Raw genomic sequence first — 15,428 nt, 5'->3', positions numbered from 1 at the left:
GGGGAGGGGCAGAGAGAGAGGGAGACACAGAATCGGAAACAGGCTCCAGGCTCTGAGCCATCAGCCCAGAGCCCGACGCGGGGCTCCAACTCACGGACCGCGAGATCGTGACCTGGCTGAAGTCGGACGCTTAACTGACTGCGCCACCCAGGCGCCCCAAACAAATGCACTTTTTAAAACCAGTGGCATTTCTAATGAAAGGTATTTCACTGAAGAGCCCTGGTGAATTTTATCTAAAACAATAGTGTTTAGAAACAAGTATTTGGTGACTGGATGTGCTCAATGTTGTTGAATACAACTGCTTCTAACCTTCTCAGCAAACAGAGCTAGGAAATATACATTTGTACATACAAGACATCTATACTTACCTATCTCTTTATCAATACTCAACACCGCAAGTTCATACCAATAACTCCAATTTCAGTTCAAATTTAAAAGCTTCATTTAATTTTCCCCCCTTGCTTTATCTGTTGTGCTTCTCTCTCATTGTGGTACCCAGTATTCAGAATAAAATAAATTTGCTTGATCTTTTCAGTCTTAGACTATCAAAAGACAAATGCATCTGTGATTTTTTGGGATGTTCTCAGATACGTCTCCACAAGAATTCTTCAACAAGGACTTCATTTTGCCTTCATTCCTGAGAGTTGCTATTTTTGGGGTATGGAATTCTGGGTTGAACTATTTTTTTTCCCCAGGAATTTTAAGATGCAATTTCATTGTCTTTTGGCTTCCATGGCTTCTGAAAAGAAAAAACCGTTGTAATTCTAATCCCTATTCTTCTCTATATAATTTTTTTTCTTCTAACTTCAAAATGTTTTCAGCTTTATTGAGGTATAAATGACAAATAGAAATTATATATACTTAATATGTACACTTGATGTTTGAGTATATGTAGACACTATAAAATGATCCCCCCAATAAAGCTACCTAGTATTTTTATCACCTCACATAACTTTTTTTTTATGGTGAGAGCACTTCAGATCTACCCTTTTAGCAAATTTCAAGTATACAATACAGTATTGTTAACTGGAGGCAGCATGCTGTATGTCAGATTTCCAGACCTATTCATCTTTCATAACTGAAACTTTCTCCCATCAAATAAACATCTCCCCATTTTCTTCATCACCCAGAGTCCTGCCAGCCCCATTCCTCTTGGTGCTTCCAGAAGTTCAACGATTTTAAATTCCACATATTTGTCTGGCTTATTTCACTTAGTGTAATACCCTCCAAGTTCAAGTAGGAGTCCAATCGCAGACAGGTAAGGACGTTTGATATTGCCCAACAGCTTTTGGATGTTCTAGGGTTGACTGTTGCTACTGTTAGTTCTTTTCTCATGTTGTGTCCTTTCCTAGGATGTCTTATATCTACTGACAAGCCTGCCAAAACCTTTTTTGTCTTTCTACCTGTTATTGTTGTTAGTGTTTCCATTGACTCTTTCCTCTGCTTTCCATCTTGCTCCTGTTATTGGTAAAGGATGTCCATCCTGTGCACTCGATGCCTTTACATGGTAAGCATTGTTATTTTAACACCCTTATCTGATTGTGTCAACATCTGGTTCTTTGGTTGAGTATATGTTTATTGTTCTGTCTCTTGACATTGTGATTTTGTGTTTGCCTCAAATTTTTTTTATCAAATCATGGTCATCATGTGAACACAGGAACACTGAGTCATATAGCATTTACCTCTGAAAATGGACATACCTGTTCCTGTGCTCGATTTTTAGTTTTAGCTGGAGTTAGTTGAATCAACCTCTTCCAGAGTTGGGCAGGTTTTGATATGTGTTGTTAATCTGGGTAACTTCTACACATCCACTTCCATTTGTTTCTTGCATTACCTGTGGTTAGGATGTTGGCTTGGTTGCTGTAGGGGTTTTCTTCAGTGCTGCTGTTCCATGTTTAAGTTTCAAACTTCCTGGTGACTGGTGCCTAAGAGGGAAGCTCTATGTATGTGTCCCTCTCCCAATGGCAGTCTGTGGGTGCTTATTACTCAGTGTTTGCTGCCATGCCAGTGGAGTCAGGTGCCAGGGGAGTCTAGGTTGGGGTCTCAGAGATGTGTCTTTCATGGTGATACTACTCTTACTCCTATGGAAGCCAAACTCTACCTTTTTTGGCAGCTATTTTGTGGAAGAGGATTTCTTGTCTTTTCTTCAGAAGTAGGGAATCTCTAAATTTTCCCACCATTGGCCTGTGGTAAAGATTTTTTTCCTTTTTGTTTTGTCTTTAGTTCCTCTCCACTAGCCACACAGGATCCTCACAGGTGCTCACAAAGATTGCCGCCCTTCTCCAGTAGCTTAAGATGCTTGTTCTGCAGAACAAAAAAATTGTCCTTGTGGACCACTTTTTCTTCCTTCAATGGGAACAACTTTTATCCTTCAGTTCTGTACCACTCATGGAGGTTTTATTCAGTATGTGCCTCACCCCTAATCATCTTCGTAGCCAGTAGAGGTCTCTGAAGAAAGTCTGTAAATGCATCCTAACTCCCTTTGTGTCTGAAGCTCAGAGGGGCCATATACACTCCCCCTAGCGCACGCTCAATGTTTAGCACATTTTTAAGTATTGTAGCTCAATTATTTTTATCCACTCATGTGGTGCTTGGTGTCCATTTTGCTCATGTTATGCCAAGGTGATCCAGGGTTTGTATTCCATTTCTCTTTGGAGGAGCTGGTTTTTCCAAAGAGTTCAGGCTACTTGCTTGCCCTGCAAACTCTTCTCTTCAATAACCTGAAGAAAATTTATGAAAATGTAGCTCTTGTAGTTTATCCAGCTTTTCCTTCTTGTGAGGACAGCAGCGACCGGTGTTATCAGCTTTCCACCCCGTTCATGGGAGGGGTACCCAGAAAGACGATTTTGAAACTTATTCCACATGGTTTCTTAGAGGACCCCAGTAACGTTAAGCCCCTACGGCCCACAGCATTATACCCACTCCTCAATGACCCTTTATTGATTTTTCATACTTTCCTGTCACCTTCTCCTGCTTTCTCTACTCTGCACATCTTTCTAGGATTTACTCCTAAATAAAACAACCATCACTAAAGTCTTTTTAATACTATATTCCAGAGGGACTCAAAATAAGACACATCTGTTTCACCTCATGTCAAAACTTAGCTGTCCTCACGGAGCTGAGGTCGTGCCTAGAACTGGAAAATAAATGTACTCATAGATCTAATGTATGTTTGTTTGTTTTTTTGCATTTAATTTTTCTATTTCTCTCCCCCTCTCTAAAGGAAGGAAAATCATCATTTTTTATGAGGCATAATGTATAACCTCTGTGTATAATTTCTACTGCTTAAGAAACCTACCCTTTCTTCCATGCAACAACTTGCCATATTCTGGATAATTCTAATACATTTTTTAAAACAAGTTTGGTGGAAAGGACTTCACTTAGTATCAGCAGTAAGGTAGTAAGCTATCTTTCTAACATTGTTCTAAAATCATTTGTTTTGGGGCCACCTAGTGGCTCCATTGTGTCTCACTTTTGATTTTGACTCAAGTTACTATATCACAGTTTGCCGGTACTGAGCCCCACATCAGGCTCTGTGCTGACAGCATGGAACCTTCTTGTGATTCTCTCTCTCTCTGTTTCTTTCTTTCTTTCTTTCTTTCTTTCTTTCTTTCTTTCTTTCTTTCTCTCTCTCTCTCTCTCTCTCTCTCTCCCTCTGCCCCTCCCACCCACACATTCCCTCTCTCTCTCTCTCTCAAAATAACTTAAAAAAATAAATATAAAATCACTTGTTGCATATGTTGCCCTGCCCTCTATATTTCTGAAACTGTGTACTATTTATTATAAATTCTGTCATGAATTATATGTATTTGTTTAAAATTATCCATGTACAAAGACATTTAGAAAAGATGTTTCTAAGTTAAACAAGAATTTCATTTAACTATACTGCACAAACCTTAAAAACATCTCATTCCAGGGGCGCCTGGGTGGCTCAGTCGGTTGAGTGTTGGACTTTGGCTCAGGTCATGATTTCGGGGTCTACAAGTTCCAGACGTGCATCAGACTCTGAGCATGGAGCCTGCTTCGGATTCTGTGTCTCCCTCTCTCTGCCGCCCCCCCCCCTCATTCATTCTCTTTCTCACTCTCAAAAATGAATAAATGTTAAAAAAATTTTTAAAAATCTCATTCCAAAAAATTCACTTATAAATAGCTAGATCAGAAAAAGGTATGCACATGGAAAATACCATATTTTCTATGAATTTCTTGGATTACGAGATTAACATAAATATGAGTTTTGGTGTTGCATTTTTAGACAAGAAGCTCAGAGCTCAACTCTTTATCTGAAGTTCTCTGGCCTTGAAAATATAGTCCTATTGTTTTCTGAGAAAATAACTTCTCAAAATGCTGTAAATGCATTTTGGCTTGAGGCAGATCTGGAAAGGTCCAGGAATGGATTGTCTGAGCTTTATAATTCTATTCTTGAAGTTAGGTAAAATAAAGAATGGGAAACAAAAATAACTTTTTAGAGTAAAAAAAAATTATTTGGGTAAAGTAGAACTTTAAAAGTTAATGTAGAACTTTTATTTAAAACTAAGATTCATTTAAAATGAATGTTTTAAGATTCAGAAAATATCCCACTTATTTCTAATTTAAAATAGTGTATGACTACAATAATTCATTAAAATATGACCAAATTATGGCTATACCTTTCATCTACATTCTGCCTAAAATCATGATATGATTGTAATGTACTCATTTATAAGATGATTAAGAACAGTACTGATTTTATTTTGCTTGGTTTAGTTTACAAAGTAAATCAACAACTTTTAAGAGAAGATTATTTTATTGCTCACATAATCGAGCATTTCCATGATAATGAAGTATGTTTAAAGTCACAGGGGAAATTGGCAGTTGATCATTCAGGGAGGAAGGGATAGATCTCTCTTCCTTTATCATTCAACTTTCTGTGATTTAAAAACAAATAAATTTCCTGATTTTTAGAGAAAATTAACTTTTTTGGCACCACAAACATTATTTGCATCAATTTTTCAGAAATAAAAATGTTTCTTTGTCATGTGAATAAGTTATATGTTAGAGCTCTTTTAAAAAGCTCCAAAGGAAAAGCTTTTAAAAAGTTGGAAAATTTTTAAATGTTTTCAAGGAACTAGAAGATAATTAATGAATATATTTTATATTTTTAGAATATAGCTTTATTATTCATTTCCCTCCCAGTGTGCATTGTATTTCACATGAGTTAAATATATGATCCAGCCATATGTTAGTCTTTCCCTTGAAACTAATGATGAAATCTAAATAGACACTAAGCATTCCACTACCAAGAAAGAAAGTTAATATCACAATAGAAGAGCAAAAATACATGGCAAAAACGTGGATTTTTTCACCCTCTATGTCAAGCTATTCCTCACCTGAAGACAGATTTTGTAATATGATTTCTTGTCTCATCAAAATAGAATGTAAAATTTGTTTAATATTATGAATATTAGTTTCTAATCTTAGACCGGTGGAGATTTAATTTTTGCCCTTGCATTATTATACTAATTTTAACTAGTCTAATAATGAATTTTTCAAAGAAGACAAAAAAGGATAACACTAATAATGGTGATAGTAGTGCATAAAGAGGTAGAGGGAAACATAGAGAAACAAATTTAAATGGCTGTGAAAATTACTATGTTGCTTGCCTACATACATTAAAAAGTGGATTACTCAAAAATAGTTTACCTTCATCTCACAAAATCTCTCTGCATTACATTCTGAAAATCATGTTCTACAAATAAGCTAGTACATGTTCCCATAGAATCCTTATGAAGTAGGATAAGTAATATAAAACAAAACAAAAAAACCACCTTGAGTATTACATAAAAAGGGATTGGTTTATAATTAGCTAAAAATAAAAAATGCTATATCCAATTTTGTAACTTCTGTCAATATGGAAAGAGAAGTTTCTTTATCACATTTGTGTTTCACAGCAAAGGGATGATTAATAGGAAAGAGAAGACTGGCTGAGCCCAAGAGCCTAGCACTGAAAAGTTTTGCACACAAAAATACATGAATGAACACACACACACACACACACACACACACACACACACACACACCAGAGACCCACACATGAAATACTGTCTTGGGATTTAGGTATTAAACCAGTTTGCTAACTACATAAAGATCATCTATATCACAATACCTAAGAGATGTTCTTTAAAGTTATGCAATAAAAATTAGCTCTCTTTAATATTTTTCACCTAGTAATAGGTATGTGTCTCTTCATCGCGCTTGTCATACCTATAATTTTAAGTTAGTTTTTTGTGCCTATTTGCCTAACATCTCTTTCTCCATACAATCATTGATGATACGGATCATAGTCATGTTTGTCCATCATAAACTCAGTGCGTGACACAGTGCCTACAACGTGACAGACACTTAATACCTATATCTATTGAACAAATGTGAGTGTTTAAAGCAATGAAAGGATGCGTTCTTCAAAGTATCACAGTTTTCCAAACAGTGATAGAAATAATTTTCCCTTGGTATAAGATCAGTACTGAGCTCTAGGTGAAAATTCGAGATGTACCATAGTTACTGCTCTCAGAATACCTCACAACTCAAAGCAATGAAGTGAACAGAGCCTTTGGATTAGGTCTATGTCTCAAGAAAAATTAAGTTACCGTTCGACTTACACGGTACGGTGTAAGACCAAATGTTGGTACCAAACCAAAATGAGTCTTTGTAGGTAATGGGTGTCATACTCCTTTAAGGAAATCTTAGGACACTCACCATGGACTAGGAGCAGGCTTTGAAGTCTGGTCCTGCCCAATGTCCCCAGGGAAGCTGTAGAAGCCCTCACTGCCTCAAGTACCTCAATGAAAAGTGAGTGTGTGATATACCTAACATATCTGAGGAATAAGTATTACTTGTAAACCTCTTAAGTGAATGCCTGGCACATATCAGAAGTTTTGGTATAGGTTAGTTTTAATAATTTTGATGACAATTTAAAGTTACGTTTTATGCCTTGCATTTATATATGAATGGTGCTTCAGGAGGCAAATTTTCTTTTGATAAGAAAGGACTAGAAGATAGTCAAGTTAACCAACAGCTCAATAATTCAATCATATATATATATATGATAATATATCATATATATACATACAATATATATATTATATATTACAATATATATATTGTAATATATTATATATATAATATTATTCAGTGACCAAAACACAAATATACATAAACTATATTTATATATATTTATATATATTTTATATATATATTTTATATATATATATAAATTATATATATATATATATATATATTTATATATAATATATATATTTGTGTTTTGCTCACTAAATATATATAATATGTAAAATAATATTTGTCAATAATTCAATCATATTTATACACAATATAGGATATATATTAAAATATATATTATATATGGTATACTATATAATATAGTATAGTATAATATAATTATATAATATATAATTATATATATATAATTTAATTATCTATGTATAATTCAGTGACCAAAACACAAATATATATATATAATATATATAATATAAATAATATATAAATAATATATAATATAATATAATATAAATAATATATACATATTAATATAATATAATATATAATAATATTCAGTGACCAAAACACAAAAATCCTCTAAGAATAAAGTTTGACTTCTAGTAGATGAGGCAGACAGTGACCAATAAACATAATAGTTACATTGTATGTTAGGGGATGTCAAGTACTGTATAAAAAACAAAAGACAGTAAAATGGAGTAGGACTGAGGGTTCAATATTGGCAGAGGTTAGGCTACAATTTAAAAAAAGATAGTGGATACATCTTCAAGGTTCATTGGCACAGACCCAAAGGTAGTGAGTGTGTTAGGCATGTGGAGAATATGCCAAGTACAGGGAAAAGCCAGTGCAAAGGCCCTGTGACAAGAGTAACCATGACGTAATCAGGGAACATCAAGGAAGCCTATGTGGCTGGAGTTGGGTGAGTGGGGGCAATCATACAGGAACTTCTCTATTTTTTTTAATCTTTTGATATCTTTCCCTTAGTTGCTAAGATGTTGAATGAAATATATTTTAGTGTAAATTAATCAGTTATATATTTTTAAAATTATTATTTAATAGTTAATTTTGTTTGTCTCATAGAGCTTATAAAACACCAGCATCTTACAAGAACCTGTGTCTGATATTTTTTCCATAAGTGACCAGGGGTTGATATAATTTTCTTTCACATCATCAGGTCTCTTAACTGATACTATCTTCAATCAAACTTACATTCTTCTCTCCCAAACCTATTTTGTTTCAGCATTTCTTATTTGCTGATGGTCACGTAAGAATCGAACAGCATAGTTGTCCTTTGCTTTTCTGACTCCCTGATTCCTCTTATCTACTGAATCATCAAGACTTGCTCATCTTTTCCTTTCAACAGTCTTTCCATTCTCAGTTCTACTTCTTCAGCTCGGGGGTGATGGGAAGGCTTCTAACCTACTTTTTACACCACTGTCAAATTAAGTGTGGTGAGTGTGCAATTCTCCATTAAACTGTTCTAGCAGGACAAATCGATAACTGGTGGATGGGGTTACAGCAGCTCTTGAATCTCTCCATTCCTCGGCCCCTCCTTGTCTGTCCCATATTAATTGGGTAGTAATTTAGCCCTGGCTCCAAGTGGGACTAAGTATATGTTAACAGGCACCAGCGTGGTATTTTTAGTGGCTTTCCAATACCGTTAAGCCAAAATGCTCCTTCTAGTGCTGACTGAAGCAGCAGAAAAAGTAATGAGAAACCTGATTTATGACCTTATTTAAAAGACAAGTTTGTAAAGATGAGGGTACTCTTAGGGTGGGGAATTCGCATGATAGATGAAGTTAGGCAGTAAAGGTTGCTGCAATACCCCCAAAAGGCGACAACATTGTCTTCCAGGGAAACCGAAGAAAGCAAGCCACCCAGGTGCTTCGGAATAAAAGACAAATTCTTTTTCCAACAAAGATTGGATTATATTTGTTTGCAGTGATTTTATGAATTTATATATTATACATTATATATATATATACATATACATTATATATATACATATATACATAATAATGTATAATTTATATATTACACATTATATATTATACATTATATATATATATATCATCCCATAGCTTGAAATGTCAGAGATATAAAAATATCAAATTTATGAATAGTCTAAAATGCAAAAGGTATAATTGTGTCATTGTCATATTCCACTGAAATTTCACTGAATTTGGATTCAATGTCTAAAGAAAACCTAAAATGAAGTAAGAAATGCAACTTAGACACAGACTGACTTTCTATGTATATAAAAAAGAAATCAGGTTTCAACAAGTGGATGATTTTTCTTAACATGACATTTTTTGGCCCCAAATATTCACCCATTCAGTGTCCTAGAACTTAGCACATGATTTATAACCCTCAAATAATCTGTGCTATATAGCTATAGTTACAAAATTGAATGACTGGATGAACTGAGACACACAGCCTAGATTTGAGACTCAGGTCAATGCAATTTTAGGCAAGTAAGTTATTTTATCTTCATAGGTTTCACGGATTTTACAACTGAGATGATTATGTTGACTTGTTGATCTCTAGGACCCAGCTCAGTAGAAAGAGTGGCCTTGAGAACAAAGAAAGAAGATCTATATCTGTATCTACCTTTATCTGTATCCATCCCTGTCTTTCAATTGAAAAGCCACATAATTCAATTGGAAAGTAAAATGCAGCTCACTTATTTCCATTATTTCTATTAAATCATGGATTTCCATTATTTCTATTAAATCATGGCTATGTGGTCAGGGCAATTCTCCCAAGGGCACTCTTGCACACAATGTTCACGTTATGTGAAACCAAAACAATAATTTAAGGAGCTCCAGAAGGTACGTGAGTCCATTACAAAACTCCACTTGGCTGCATTCCTTAAAATTAAAAATGAGTAAAAGTTAATGCTTCCCGCAGAACTTTAATTTCTGAAAATGCCAAATGCACACATACATCTGTTCCTTTTCCCATCCTATCAACATGGTCATAATTGAGTTACTGCCTCAAATTCAATATGGCATGTATATACATGAAAAGTGATCTAAGTGCCTTCAACAGAAGGATAGAATATACATCTTATAATTCTTTGTCAATTATTAAGTTAAATACATTAAAAATAGACATGTATAGATAGGACATTTTCTTAACTGGGGTAAAAACTGTGTAAACACAAATATTGCATTGTATCCCTGACTGTATTATAAAGTTAAAATATAGACTTTATAGTGATTATTTTAATATATATTAAATGATTTTCGGAAGCACTCGGTCAGAGCCTCTTTCTCTCTCTCAGCTCTTTAAGGGGAAGATTCAAACAAAGCCATGAAGAAAATATAAAATAATTGCGTAGCAAACATATCCCACAGTACACTTCTGTGGCAGGCAGAATTCTAAGATGACCCAATGATCCCCACCCTCTGTTATTACATCCATAACTAGGATACACTACATGATAAAAGATATTTTGCAGATGTAATTACAGTTACTAATCAATTGACCATATTATCAGATTATCCAGGTGAACCAAGCCTAATGAGGTGAGTCCTTTAAAAACAGTGTTTCCAGGGTGCCTGGGTGGTTCAGTCGATTGAGTATCTGACTTCAGCTCAGGTCATGATCTCACAGTTTGTGGGTTTGAGCCCTGCACCGGGCTCTGTGCTGACAGCTCAGAGCCTGGAGCCTGCTTCAGATTCTGTCTCTACCCTACCCCCTCTCCAAAACAAAAATAAACAAAGACTAAAAAAAATAAAAATAAAAACAGTGTTTTCTTGCACTATATGCTAAGTAACTTGGATGTAAATTTTAAAAAGTAAATTAAAAAAATAAATAAATCAGTGTTTTCTCAGGATGATAATAAAAGAGGAAATCAGAGAGATCCAAATGCAAAAAGGATATTATGAGAAAGAGAGAGAGAGAGGCAGAGAGGGAGGGAGAGAGATTTCATTGCTGGTTTAAAGATGGAGAAGGTTTTTAGAAAGGACATGAGAGGATTCTAGAAGCTAAGAATGATCCCAGTTGACATCCAACAAGAAAATCAAAACCTAGTCCTACAACAGCCTGAACTGAATTCTGCCAAATAAGGTGAAGGAGCCCGAAGGTAGATTCTTTCCCAAAGACTCCAATAAAAGGCTATTCCAGCGACACTTGGATCCCAAACTTGTGAGACACTAGGTAGAACCCCCAGTAACGCCCATATCTCACCTACAGAAGTGTGCAATAAGTGGTTGTCTTAAGCTGCTACATCTGTGGTAACTTGTCCTGCAAAAATGGAAAACTACTAGCACTTCTAAGGCCTCAGATTCATCTCACATATAAAAATAAACTGTAAATGAATTCGAAACCTAAGGGAAAAACAAAGCTCCATTTTTTTTTTTAAATATAGGAAAATGTCTTATGACCTGAGATCAAAAAAAGGACATTTTAAAAAGAAAAAATAGGAAACACAAAAAGTAATAAAAACATTAAATTTGGATCCACTAAAAATCTCAGAAAAAAACTTGCAGATTCAAAGTAGAAGGACAAATTATACACTGCAAGAAGATAATTTTTAACATATATTACTTAAAATGATCATTTAATTATAATACAATAAATTTTAAAAATGACAACTCATTAGAAATCAATCAAACAGAAAAAATTAGAAAATCATGTAAAAAGAGAAATTACATAAAAACTGAAATGGTTTATACATATATGAAAAATACTCAATCTCAACAGTAAGTAGAGAATTGCAATTTTCCTAGAAAGCCATATACTATTTCATGCCTATCATATTGACCAATGTAAAACAGTCTGTATAGCAATAAAAGGGAAATTTGTATGAGGCTTTGGACACTAAATTGCTGTACTTTGGAATCTAATTTGGGATTACCTACTAATGTTGAAGGCCCCAATATCCATTAGTCAACTATCTTATTCCCAGGTTACTCCTAAGAGAAACTTGCACATACGTTCAGGTGGGGAATTACAACTTGCTTCTAGTGAAAAACTGTAGGCTACTTAAATTGTGGTCTTCCAGCAGAATGTGTAAAATAGAAATGATTTTAAATTACAGGCACTAGATACTATTCATCTTAAGTTAAATCAATCCCAAGATCCTAAATTTCTAAATACATTATTTTCTAGCATTACATGGGAGTTTCCCATTTCTAAGTACAACTTTTATAACACTAAACCACACACATAAACACACACACACACACACACACACACACACACACACACACACACATTCACCAACTGTCAATTTCTCATTTATCTGGCAAATAAAAATACGTCCGTCACACTAAATAAATTTTAAGGTATGTTCTGGGAGGGGTCTCCTCTAATCATGAGTCATGTCATGATTTATCAGGGCTTCCTTCTTTCCTTAGTTATTCCTAACAGATAAAGGATGGCACTGGATATGGGTTATATTGGTCTTTATTTGGGTTATCTAAGTTAGAAATATTATACACATGGTCCATAACAGTAATGGCAATTCTGGTTTAGCAACCTCCAATCTTTAATAACTTAAATATTACTAACAAAATATTGTCTTTGAGACAGGGTCTTATTAAAGAAAAGTAAATTAGGGGCGCCTGGGTGGCGCAGTCGGTTAAGCGTCCGACTTCAGCCAGGTCACGATCTCGCGGTCCGTGAGTTCGAGCCCCGCGTCAGGCTCTGGGCTGATGGCTCGGAGCCTGGAGCCTGTTTCCGATTCTGTGTCTCCCTCTCTCTCTGCCCCTCCCCTGTTCATGCTCTGTCTCTCTCTGTCCCAAAAATAAATAAAAAATGTTGAAAAATTTTAAAAAAAAATTTAAAAAAAAAATAAAGAAAAGTAAATTTGTAAAGAAAGTTTGAAAATTAAAGAGAATTTAAAAATATAATTAAATGCAGGGTGAAAAACACCAGGGACCCAGGAGGGACACGCCATTCCTGCTGTTGCATGCACTTTCAGGGAGTCTGTGCTCTTTCTTCATTTTGGGACCTACTTCATCAGTTTCTACTCCAGGGGAGGTATTTTGCCCTTAGTCATCCCCCACCTTTTCATAGAGTATCACTAGAACCAAGGCTGAATACCCCTATGTGAAGTCCACCAGACTCATGTTCAAGGACCGAGGCTAAGAGTAAGAAGAAAAAGAGTAAACAGAAGAAGAAAAGAGAGAGGATGAAGAAACAACTTCATCTTATAATCTGGTGGACAGTAACAACCTTTGGTGAAATACCAGGAACCATAGCAATTGAAATGGATAAAGGAACCTACATACATGCACTTGACAATGGACTTCTTACACTGGGAGCTCCACATAAAGAAGATGAGGAGGCCCCTAGTACCCCAGAGCACTTTACACCTGTTAAATTGCCTGATTCCAGAATTGCGCTGAAATCTGGCTATGGAAAATACCTTGGTATCAAAGCAGATGGACTTGTTGTGGGGTGTTTGGAGCAACTAGACCAAGAGAACAAGGGGAACTAGACTTTCAAGAGGAGAAAATGGCTTTATTGGCTTCAAATAGCTGCTCAGATGCAATGAAGCAGGCAATATAGAAAAAAAAAAAGTAAAACAGCAGGAGAAAAAGAAATGATGAAGATTAGATCCTGGGCTGAAAGAGAAATTAAGAAAAAGGATGATATTCCAGAAGAAGACAAAAGAAATGTTAAGCAGTGTGAAATCAATTATGTAAAGAAATTTTGGAGCTTCCAAGCCCACAAACTTAAGTAAAGACGACAGTGAAATTCTCAAAAAGGCCTGGAAAGATGGGTTTTTTCATCAAACACTTCTGGACAGGAGAGCAAAATTGAAAGCTGATAGATATAGCAAATGACCAGAATTTGTGTCTCTGTGTTCTATTTTTTTTCTGAATAGTCAGTGGAATGAAGTGTTTCTGCAAAATACATATAACATATAAAATTAAATGCAAACACTTATTTATATGCATCCTTATTAGTTGGGCCACCAATTTTTTTAAGTTAGCCTAAATAAAATTCAGAGTTAAAAACTACATGTTTTTTCTTTCTTCCCCACCATGGAGGGTTCTTCAGTAAGGGTAGTTAAGATCTATTTTATGAGAATTTCGACTCTTAGAGTAGATGTGTTTCTATTTCTCCTGACGACTACCACTAAAGCCCTTGGAGACACATATATTATTTCCCTGGGTTTACATAGATCTTTAAATATAAAGGAAACCCAAGAAGAATTTGAAAGGTGGAAAGAAGAAGGCAGAAAGGCTAGGAATCTTGAACCCTGATAAATGGCATGTGGTGATTTGACTGGGCTCTCATTACAACATGTGTAAATAAACAAGGCTGGTTTCTAGGAAAGCTGGCAACATAGAAAAATCAAGGAAAAATAGATAAAAGCAATTCCTCATGGTGTTACTTGAGTAGTTTGGAAAGTCTGGATTCTACCCCCACGCAACAGTAATAAAGTAACCCTCTCTCCCCCACTGGGGTAATATCAAGGAGGCTGAGTAAAGAGGCAGGACTTTCCCCACATTTCTGGAGTAATGAGCCCCATTCACACAACATCAGTGGAAGCAGTGCCCAAAACAGTAACAAAGGACCTCTTCCCTTCATAGATGTGGTATGAAGAGAAGCCTAGCAGGGGGTCTGAACTCTTACTCCTGGGTCAGCAAGTAATGATAGTCCTCTTCCCTCCACCTCAGGGTATCAGTGGAAGCTGAATAGGAAACCTGGACTTCCATTCCCATGTGAAAGTAACAGATATCTTCTTCCTTCTTAAAAGAAGTGATTTAAAAATTAGAATGTATCATAAAAGAAAAACCTATAAAGAAGAACCAAATGGAAACTTAAGGACAGAAAATAAGGTAACAAAAATTTTAAAACCCGATGGATGTATTTCACACAACGAACTGGACAGAAGAAATATTAGACTGGAAGACAGAATAGAAATTGCCTGAACCTAAACAACAGAGAGAAAATACACTAAAACAAAAACAAAAAACAGAGACTGAGGGACATGTGGGACTATAACAAAAGATCTAAAATCCCAAAAGAAGATGAGGCTACAAACTTTTAAACTACTTAAATTTGGCAAAAAACATAACCTATAGATCTAAGAATCTGAGCAAACTCCAATAAGGATAAACCATGGCAGATTCATTGTAATTAAACTTGTGAAAAATTAAAGACAGAAAACAAACGTTGAAAGCAGCCAGAGAAAAAAACAACACCTTACCTACAGTAGAAAATCAACTCTAATGAAAATAGACTTCTTACGAGAATAAGTGAAGCACAGAAAGGAGAGGCACACTATTTCCCAATTATGAACAAAAGAACTACAATTTCAGAACCTTATATTCAGTGAAAATATCCTTTAGTAATGAAGGGAAAATCAAGATATAATCAGATGAACGAAAACTAGAATTTGTGATATAGAG

The 15,428-nt window shown here is 35.2% G+C and overlaps 1 pseudogene; it reads left to right on the top strand.

The window, feature by feature from the left end:
* The window catches only part of LOC121028962 (protein FRG1-like), a 29,431-nt pseudogene extending 15,578 nt beyond the window's left edge, over nucleotides 1-13,853 (top strand).
* Nucleotides 13,854-15,428: the final 1,575 nt, after the last annotated feature.

The sequence above is a fragment of the Herpailurus yagouaroundi genome, unplaced genomic scaffold (genome assembly GCF_014898765.1).
Source record: "Herpailurus yagouaroundi ecotype Mexico unplaced genomic scaffold, PumYag 100, whole genome shotgun sequence".
Classification (NCBI taxonomy): Eukaryota; Metazoa; Chordata; class Mammalia; order Carnivora; family Felidae; genus Herpailurus; species Herpailurus yagouaroundi.
Note: the sequence above shows the minus strand (reverse complement) of the source record. Positions and strands in the feature narration are given on the sequence as shown.